The 10,926-nt window shown below is 43.6% G+C and overlaps 1 long non-coding RNA gene across 1 annotated transcript; it reads right to left on the reverse strand.

Moving 5' to 3' along the window:
- Positions 1-2,607: 2,607 nt before the first annotated feature.
- On the reverse strand, positions 2,608-9,481 carry LOC121659332. Its single transcript, XR_006014286.1, has 3 exons — positions 9,129-9,481; positions 4,975-5,188; positions 2,608-2,775 (listed from the first exon to the last, which is right to left on the reverse strand). It is a non-coding gene; the product is annotated as an uncharacterized LOC121659332 (long non-coding RNA).
- Positions 9,482-10,926: the final 1,445 nt, after the last annotated feature.

Raw genomic sequence — 10,926 nt, forward strand, 5'->3', positions numbered from 1 at the left:
AGTTTTTCCCAAGCTATGGCACTGAAATCTCATACTGGCATAGATTTTACAGCTTCAAATCCCTGACTGGGGGGGACACAGCCAGGTCAAAACTGATGTGTGAATCGTGGCCTGCGCCTTGGCAGCCCAGAGCTGCTGCGTGGCCCTGGGAAAATCTCTACACATGTCAACTCAAACATCGACTTTCACAAACACCCTGATAACCCACCTGCTTCCCATTCCCACATGAGTCCATCCCCCTCTGACTCTTCTGGGACTAATGGGCTACTTGGTTTCCCCGTGGCAGTGGGAAGGCAGCATCACGTTTTCCTCCATCAAAGAAATGAACAAACAGCAAGGTAGAAGAGGGCAGCATTTTGACTACCTTTGCCTGAGATTTTTGACAATTTGGGGTTTTGAGTTTCTCACTTTATTAAACACATTTTCATGCATGTGTGACTACGAATGTATGTATTGGGCTCTGGTACTAGCACTGCAGCAGAGGATCAGGTGGTGAGGTGGGGGTTGATGAAGTAAATATAGTTTCTGCTGTGTGATCATCTCTCCTCTGTTTTTAAAGCCTTCAGCCTTTTCCTGAATTACCCCGTGGGTAGCTTAGTAACAGATATGATGGCCCATTCTTTAACACACTTTAAAAAACCTAGAAAATATACTGCCATTCTATAAAGAAACAAACAAAACTAATGAGCCGAAGGTGTTGTCGTGGAAGTGTTACTTATGAGCATGGAAGGGGCAGCTGCCCTTCACTGAGCCCTGCTGAACATGCAGAGCATAAAGCAGAGCTCTCTGTCACGTACAGCCAGGAGGCTGCGGGCTCTGCAAACGCTGTTTGTACAGATGACGAGTCCCCTGCCGCCGCGAGTGATCAGCGCACCAGGGTCAGGGACATTAACACGCTCACAGACACAGTGGATGATCACTTGTAGTGGCCATTGCCATGCAGAAGGCACATTAGGGGGAAGCTTGGCCGAGATGGTAACACTGAGCGTCTCCATTTGCATGCAGCACAGGAAAGCAAGAAGTGCTCAGCTCCTGTTTAAAGGCAGCTACTGCTGCTTCACTGGGAGCTTTGGCCTTTTCAGTGGGGTACCCAGGAGACAGGCTGTCAAAACAGAAGTCTCTTGTTCAAACTACCAACCTTAGAAAGTGGGGATAATGAAAATAAATAAATAAATAAATAAATAAGTTTAGAAAGGCTCAGATCAGTCAAACCAAAGAGGGTTGTTGTTTCTTGGCTGACTTATTTTTTTCTTTTCTGAAGTTATCTGGTTATTTTGAGTTGGTTGAATACAGAAGCAAGAAGTGTGGAGTTCACTTGAGGTCTTGAAGATAAATTCATAGTTCAGTTTTGCAAACAGACAAACAAATAAAAGTTGACTTATGCAGTGGAGGTTTTATATTTCCTCATTGTATTTTCCCTGCTTTGTACAAACCTTCCTGGAAATCTCTGTAGTAACTCCTACTAACTGCTGTGATGCCTGCTGTGCAGGGCAGAACTGATCAACTGCAGAGAATCCTTCCAATTTAATCTCTTTTTTTTTTTTTCCCAAACATGTCAAATTCCTTCTCTTTAGTAATCCCCCTTATTCCCTTAGGAGCTGAAAGAAGATTTAATTGTTAAATTTGCATAGTAATTCAGCAAATAAACTCACCAGTCTCATGTAGACCTTTAGTCATCGCAGGCTTCATTTTAGTTGTAAATCACTTACTTCCCTATGGTCAGTCAGGATGGCATACGCAGGAGGCTGATGCAGAGAAATGATTGAGGGACTGTCCACGTGGGGGCTTTTGCTTTTAGGGCCACTCTTTTACAATGTATCTTACTGAAAGATTATTGTTAGAATGGAGCTTTGCAAGTGGATTGTGTTTGCCCTTCCTCCACAAGTATCCATGCCATAAAATAGTCCTGCCGTAAGTGGCTTCTGTCTGGTAAACCACTTGTAGCAATTCTGCATATGAGAAATAGCTTAAATCCTATTTAGTGAAACAAAATACAGTAAGTACAAAGTACCATCATTGTTGCTGGATTAAAACAAAATTTCAATTTTAAAGATCATTTGCAAGTATGAAGATTTGCAGGGTTTCTGCAGGACATGAGAAAGGTGGAACCTTGTTGGAATGGACAGAATACTCCAGGTTTCTAAACACAGTCCGCAATACCTCATGCTAACATCTAGAGACTTTTAAAATCATGACACAAGCAGTTGGATTGCTAGGTTCAGCTGTCCCCAGGTGTGGTGGCACAATTCAGTGGTGCAGCTTTGGTATTTAGGATTTTGATTCTAAAACTGCCCACAATTCTCTTTGCACCTCTAGTCTGCTTTACTGAATCTGTTTCCTGTGATAAAGCATCTTGACAATCTACAATCTCAGTAATGAAGAGGAAACTCCACAGTTGTCAGGAAGAGGGAGTAGACTGGCTGAAGGTGTGTGGAGCTCCTACCTCTGATGGTGGCAAACTGAACTATTGCAAGTGTCCTTTCTCCATGAAATTGAAGCAGTTGTGCAGCCTCCATTCTTTGAAGTTTTCAAGACCTAACCAGATGAAGCGCCGAGCAGCCTGATCTGAACTCATTGCAAACTTAACTTGGCTACTGAGGACTAGTGCACAAACTTTTCTTTAAACAGTTTATTCAGGTTTCAGCAGTGCATTAAAAACCATGTATATCACTTCAGGAGGAAGCTCCAATGCTTCAGATCCAGATCACATTCTTGAGTCTTGGAAGAAGTCAGCCAAAGAGAGTAAACTCCTGCCAGTATCTGCAGATCTGCTTGCTGAGAAATAAGCACAGAAATTCAGACAAGTAACATATCCCCCTCCATTAGCTCTACTTAAAGCTCCAAGCACAGCCAAGCTTACCATGATAGGACATGCACTGTTCCTCTTCACACCCACCAAGACTGGGCTGCATCTGTCTCTAAGCACTGACCATGTCTGTCCCCTCCTTTAGTTCAGACAAAGCCTGAATTAAACAGGCAAATGCCTCTGTTTATCACATATCTGTGCTGATCTCTGCTGAAGAGAGTCATAATAAAGTATATCCCACAGAAGACACTGGCTGAACTTCCCTTTTGAAGTGAAGAATAACATCTGTGCAAATGATGTATCATATGGATGGAATCTATGCTTGCTTGTAGTAAAGTATGCCACCAAATATCTGAATGAATTAATTATTATTTTTGAATGAGACACAAACCCCATGTGTCACTGCCAAAATGTGTTCTCTGAGTGTTAAATCCAGCTCACACAGAAGTTGCTAGATATGTCTAACTCAGATGGTACTGTTCATTTTCAGTTCCAAGGCTACTCAGCCATTTTTGCCAGGAACACTTGGACATACCTATTTCAGGCTGCTTAAGAAAAATGTGTGCTTGTCATTCTGAAATTCAAGCTTCATGAACATCTGTGCCTTTAACTGATAAAGGAAATGTTGCAGAAGTAGGTCTGAAGAAGTAAAACTGCAGATTAAGATCCACAAAATGTTCTAGGGAAGTCCTCCTAAGGGAAAACATCTCAAATATTCCTTGACTCTCCCCCTCAAAATCTACATGATGCTGCTGCTTGTGATGTGGTGCATGCTCTATTTCATTCTTGTAAAATTATCATCTTAAGGCAGCCCTGCCATAGTGAAATGATGCTGGGTAGTATCTACCTGGTATCTCTCCTACAGCTGCTTATGTTTTCAGAGGGCCTACAGAAGTACAACTTATCTGAGTAATCAAAAGTAATCTCTGATACACACACCTTGAATAGTTGTGAGAATCTTGCATACTTAGTTTTGAACTGTGACATCTTCCCCAGCCTTACCTTTACTCCAGCCTTACACCTGCACATTTTTTTGTTGCTGCTGTTGGCACAGGAGATGTATAAGTTCTGTATTGACCTTTTAAACCCTCTCACTGTATATCTTTTACTTCCATTGGCAAAGAAAACAGCTGCTCTCTCAATGTCAACTGTTTGCACCAAGTTTATCATACTGAAGTGTGTAATTATACTTTTTCATTCAGGACATACGTGAGCCGCCACTTAGCCTTGGAACATGTTGATACTATCTGTAAGGCAAGCCATTTCTCAGGAGTTATGAAATCAAATGGGCGATTTAATTGATGAATGATTGGTTGTCTCCATTTCTGGTTCCCAAGGAAGAAATAAAAAAAAAAAAAAACAACCTAGTTTTCCTTGGGATAAGTGTACATGAACTTAACAAGGCAATTGTGAATGAGAGCAATCTACCAGCATTTCCTCCCACTGTGGCAGTATTCTTGGGACTAGGAGGAAATTTAACTTCTTTGGATGTCTGAGCAATCACTTGCACGCAGCATGACTTACAAATAGGTGGGATCTTGCAAGTAATACAACACAGAATTCCACATCTTTGTCTCATAAAAGTCACATTAAATTATCAGCCTAGTGCTTTCCCAGCATATTGTCTCACTGATCTTGAAAGAGCCATCCTGGTGTTGGGGGAACAGTTATCTAGGTGATAATCAGTGCTGAGACCTCAGAGCAGCACAAAGAAATCTGAGAGCTACATAAACATTCAGCTGAAATTCCTTTACGCAGATAATTTTCCCTCCACTATTCTTCTGAACTCCAAAAGAAGCATAAGCCCTGACTCAGGCAACGCGGAGTGTTTGCTCTGGCACCCAAGCCAGCAGATGTGACTACTTGGCATCCTTTCCCGAGACTTGAACCTCATGGTATGCCTATGCCAAATGTATCCACATTATGCAAGAGTAATGGAAATTCGCCAGGCAGAGCAATGCTATGTTTTCCCAGATAAATGTTGCTCAGTTTAATTTTGAGGAACTGACTGATAAAAGCCTCAGTGATTACCTTGTTTGACTGTCTTCATTCTGTGAAATCCAGTACTTTTACTGGCACAGATAATATACAAAAAACATGAGGGAACAAGTGCGTTAGAGCAGCAAAAGAGGCCAAGCAAATCTCCTGGTGAAAGGTGAAGCACCCACCCAAAAAAAAAGGTTTGCTGCTCCTTGGAAGATAAGCTGACTGCACAGAAAGACCACTAAGAATAGTCTCCCATCTGACATGGTTCAAGTGACTCAAGCTGCATGGTCACAGTGAGCTGTTCATTTCAGTTTTTTCTCTTCTCCAATTCCAGGCAAAGGTTTTTCCTCACCATGGAAAAATGCTGGGATGAAGGTCATTTGCCTTTGGCAGCGCCTGAAAGGTGAGACAGAAATGTAAAAATTCATGCTACACAATATCTGCAGAATATAAGGAAGGAGGAAATGAAACATAATTGAACAAAAATGTGCATAGGATTAGCCAACTGAAAGACATGCATTAAAATAAAAAGTTACTTTGATTACCATCACCCTGCCCTTCATTTGAACCAACTACTATTTACTTACAGCCATTGTACCACAGCAAGACTTTGTATTTCATATTTGCACACTTCTCATAAAAATATAGTCTTGTTTCTGCCTGTGGTCTCTGATCACACTCCTAAAAATGTAAGCATGATTTGTTACCTTCAACTGACAATGGCACTTGCCACAACCTCGCAGAATAGTATTCAACATGCTCCGGACATACACAAACAGGGCAGCCCAGACCAAGCAAGGAGTCAGGGATATGTGCAGGTAGCTACAATTCAGTTCTGAAGTTGAGGAAGGTTGTAAATACCCCATGGAGCCTGTTTGAGGTGCAACAAAGCTATTGTCACCCAACCACAGCCTGATAAAATACCAGGATCATGCAATGCCTTTTGTTGCAAGATCCTTCACTCTACAGGGGAAAATGCTATTGAAATTGGAGGAACACCTCAAGTAGCAGCAGGGGATGGCAGCTACACTATTAGTGCAATTGATTGCTTCAGCAAATAGCCAGAAGTAGCCATTACTTCCCAAGTTACTTCCACTGCAGTAATCAAGTTCTTGTTAACAAATTTCAACCATGAAGGAAATCCAAAAGAAACTGGTTTCTAACCCTGGACTTCATCTTCAGAAGAACTGAGGACAAGACACAGTGAATCACAGGGCTCCTGCTACTTTTTATCCAGGGGCCAAAGGAAAATGGAACCATTTTCACAGCATTTTGAAGGGTTGTTTACTAACTGTTGGCCTAGAAGGAAAATCCTGGAAACCATTTACTGTAGATGTCTTACCTAACCACTGGTCTGACATGCAACAAGCCATATTTATCCTGTAGGGATAGGAGCGAGGTGCTAATGTTCTCCAAAGCTCCACATGAAGAAGAGATACTGCACAGTTGTGGCTGAGTGAATAGCTGACAGTGAATAACTTACTCAATTAAAAAGTCCTTTTCTTATCTGCAAACATTGTTGTGAGTTTCTCAGTTATTCCTTTGAAATTATTGTCTGAATTATTTGTTGTCCACAGCAATTCATTGCAAGACTAGTCAAAAGAATGCTGAAACTCGGAATAGTAGACAGAGAGCAGATATTTCTTTTCCTTGATTAGCTAAATGAGACATTTTGAATCAAGTCTCTGCTTCAATATTTAGACTTTTGAAACAGAAAATAGCCTTCTGAAAATACTGTGTGATATTTACTTAAATGCTACTGTTTCAATAGCTGGTAGCAAATTCATTCAATAGACTATCTGTGAAACTCAGCAGAAAAAACATGAATAACTAAACAAACTACTTAAATCATTTAAACACAGCATTATCTGAGGGTTAAATAATGTTTGCCTACTTGCAAACACAGATGTCAGTTTCCCACAGCAGACTGTACAGGACATACCTTCAAATTCACACTAAGAGACCGGTTTACAGATACAAGCTAAAACTAGTTCTACTACTTCTTTCATAAAAATTTTTTTAAAAAAATAATAATTTTGAACAGAACAACTCCAGTTACCTCAATCATTTTGGCTTTGGAAACACAGAGCCCCAGCTACACATATAAACCAGAAATTGTGAAATATGCCTTGACCACACTCATCAGTAACAAAAGATCAGTGCTCCCAGCTTTCCTGATGGACTGAGTTGCTTGTTTGCCCCCATATATGTTCCCCAGGAGAAAAAAAATCAATTGTGTCAAGCTACTAAGAATACCGTCAGCATGTAACAACAACTGAAAAATCTTCTGCATAATAAAAGAGTATTGAAAACACATGTACAGTCTTTGGCTGTTCTATATTGTTCAATGCTTCAGTTGGTGTATTAAAATGTATTTTGAGATGGTATTTTGGTTACCTTCAATCTCTACTTGACACAACTAATTTAAGAGAATTAAAGTATTTCATATACTAGTTGTTATTCTTCATGCTGAAGGGATGAACACATTCCACAGAAGGGAAATTATAGACATACAAGTTACACTGGGTGACAGGGATATGGAGCTAGGCAACATTCATGTTTCATTTTGCTAATTGATTAGATTACAAACTTTCTCCTTAGTAAGAAGCGTATGGATAAAGTAGATGCAGACAGTCTTTGCTTTTTTACTGTAGTCCAACAGGATGCTTTGTAAGTTATTCTTACCAAGTGTCAAAATGAGTCTAAGTGACAGATTATGTATTTGCTTACCTACATTTAACACTGGCATTTCTCCATTCACTCACACTAGGGTAAATAAACTGAGGCTCTGGCTCCGTATTCCCCCTTGTTTGATCTCACTCTAGATCAGTGATGCCAAACCACCAGCACTGGCAAACAGAGATCTGGGCTGGCACCAATGACAATGAGCAAACAACACTTTCAAAACATGTTTGACGCCAGATAGCAAAGAGCACCCTCCCTACTTCAGGAGCTTGTTGCTAGAAAGGCTTTCAGCTCTGAATTCCACAAGTACCTCCTGCATGTGGCTGGAAGAGCCAACACATCAGTCTTTTTCTAAACCCCCCAAAAAAGAAATCTATTCTAGTTATCCCAAACAGTGACACATAGGTGGTTCCTCCTGATCCAGTTGATGCAAAACTGTGTTTAAGCATGAGCAAACTTAGCTCAGTAAGACACAAGAAGCACACCTGAACCAGCTAAAATTTTCAGGTCAACCATCATTTCAAATCTTTCAGCTTTTAATAGGAAGGCATCTTCAAGAGGACACAAGAAGACAAAAGCAGGGTGCAGCAAAACAAAAGCACACCAAGGCTAGGCAGGGCAAGTGTGAGAAAAGGAGAGAGAAAATGACGGTATATGCTCTCACTAAGCTGCTGCCACCTGGCTATTGGTGGCACCTATTTGATTTATTTTTAGGTTTATTATTAGATTTATTATTGGATTTAGATTGGATATTAGGAAAAAATTCCTCGCTGAAAGGGTTGTCAAGCATTGGAACAGGCTGCCCAGGGAACTAGTGGAGTTCCCATCCCTGGAGGAATTGTAAAGACGTGTAGATGTGGCACTTGGGGACAAGGTCTAGTGGTGGACTCTGCAGTGCTGTGTTAATTGTTGGACTTGATGATCTTAAAGTCCTTTCCAACCTAAACGAGTCTATGACTCTATCCCACTTTCATGCCATGTGGCACTCCAGCCTGGCAGAATAAGAAGGCCAGGGCAGACCCTCCCTCTAGTGCCTGATGCACCTGTACAATGCGCCTGATGTTCCTGGAGGCATCAGTCCAGTCCGGCTCGCCTGCTGGGGCTTGGGCTCTCACTGAGTGCTGCCACGGGCTGCTTTACATCTCCGGGAACAGGGACGGCCAAGTCGTTTCCTCTTAAATTACGCAAATCCCCACTCCCCACCCAAGGGGCTTCAAGAGGCTGTGGGGGCCGAGAGCAACAGGGCACTGGATTATCCGCAGGGCTAAAACACGAGGTGACTCTCTGGGCTGGGAGGTGGCGGCGTTCGCTCATCCCTATTGGCACCCACACCCGAGCCCGCACCACACCCAAATCTCTGCCCACAGCCACACGGACACAGCCACCTCCAGCGGAGCCTGCGCCCACGGCCTCCCCACGGCGGCCCCGGCCCGGCCGGGCCCCGCTGCCCGCCGCCCGCCCGGCCGCGCCGCGCCGTCCCCACTAGAGGGCGTCACGACCCCGCGTTCGGGCAGGCGGGCCCGGCCCCGCCGCCGCCCTGCCCCGGCCGCTCCCTGGGCAGCGCGGCCCTGAGGGCACCGCCACCGGCCCGGGCCCCGCACCGCGCTCCGAAACCCTCCCGCACCGCCTGCCGCCTCCCCCCCGTCCCGACCGGGGGTCCGTCCCTGCGCAGAGGCAGAACCGGGGCCGTACGGAGCGGGGCTGCTCGCACTGCAAGGGCGGAGTTGGTCACTGCGTTGGTCACCGTGTGCTCCTCCCGCCGCCGCAGTTCGGGCTGTGCAGAGAGGTGCTTCCTGTTGAACTTGATTCCCAGATTGACAAGAGTTTGGTGGCTGGGAGGTGACCGCCGCTTCCCTTGAGGGAACTCCTATATCAAAGAGGTTTCTGTGTAGTAGCCCACCCTCTGCTATTTGGGCAGCGCTGTCATCTTAACTGTATGGCAGCTAGTGACTAGTTGGGGGGAGGGGGTACTGCTGGAAAAAAACAGTATAAATGTGGATAATCTGAGCTGAGCCTTTCAAAGTTCACACCCCATGAAGCTGCAGAGCAGAGCCAGGCGGATGGGAGAGGGATGTTTCATAAGAAGCAACTGGCTGTTGCAGAGGAAGACAGGGGAAAAGTGATCCCCTCAAGACAAATGTCATTGCCAGACCATATTGGTAAGATCGCAAGTTACAAATACAACTGAAGCCAGAGAATTTACCAAAAAAAAAAAAAAAAAAAAAAGGACAGAAAACAGATGCAAAACAGCAACAAGATGCCAGAATAAAATGAATCTTAGGCCAGCGCTGAAACACACGGCAATCCCTTGCCATTCAGGATGATTTAAATGGATGGAAAAGGGATTAAGGTCTAATCCAGCAGTTGCTCTGTTTGAATTAATCTCATAGGAGTCAGTCAGGATATGTATCTTTAGGGAGGGGAGAAAAAGAAAGAAAGCAAGAAATTGCCGGATCAGGCCCTCTATGTAATCTGAGGAGACTTGAAATAGTTCCTTGTGCCACACTCATTTTAAAAGCTGCTTATATGATCCAAACTCTCACAGATATTTCAAATAGAAAAGGTGACATTGCTAAATATGCTGTTCTTTCTGCAATACTGAACCCCAAGTCTCCCTGCCAGTTGTTGGCGGCAGGAGAGGCAGTAGCCATTTCACTCACACTGGCTGGGGCCCTCTCCATCACTGCAGCACTTTCCTTGGCTGTGATCTTGCTTTCAAATGCCACTGATTTTCTGGGACAGTCCCAACTGTGAGGAAACTGTCCCACTGAGTCTTGGGTTTCCTGAGAGCCTGCATGATTAAAAAGATTCTTCTTCCTTTTGAACTCAAAACGTTTTCCAGAGCTGCCTTCTCTTCGCTGCGCAGCGCTATCAATCTGAGGCAGGGCACTGAAATATCTACACCAGCACTGCCAAAAACAGCCTTGCATATTTCCAAGCGGTTATGCAGCCTTTAGTAAATCACCTAAGCGTGAGCAAACTGTGCTTCAGGCAGTGCAGAAAAAGACAAATCCAAATGCTGGGGACGAGGAGTATCCAGGGAGGCTTGTGAAGATGCACTGGAAGGGAAGAAAAAATATTAAGTGCTAGACCCAATCCCACATTATCAGCAAATTTTTTCCTGCATATGTGGGTACATATGTGGGTGTCCTGTACATGTACAGGTGGATGTATCTGAGGCAGGAACCAGCTTGAAGAAAAGGGAATCTTATAACCCCCAGACCAGTGTGCTCCAGTCCAAGAACTATTGTACTGGTTTTAGCAGTTATGACTATGAACAGTGCTGGGTTTATAGTTCTCCAGCAGTCCTCAGCATCTCCAGAGGGACCAGCAGTTCCTTTCAGAACTGAGATCCCTCTCAATGACATTGGAGTATTTTAAAAAAATCCAGACTATCATGGCATCAAATAGACCTGAGTTTAGTCCTTCTTTTTGCAAGTAACAAAAAG

This window comes from Corvus kubaryi, unplaced genomic scaffold (genome assembly GCF_017639235.1).
Source record: "Corvus kubaryi isolate FWS band 111438036 unplaced genomic scaffold, C.kubaryi_AGA036_p1.0 split3-73, whole genome shotgun sequence".
NCBI lineage: Eukaryota > Metazoa > Chordata > Aves > Passeriformes > Corvidae > Corvus > Corvus kubaryi.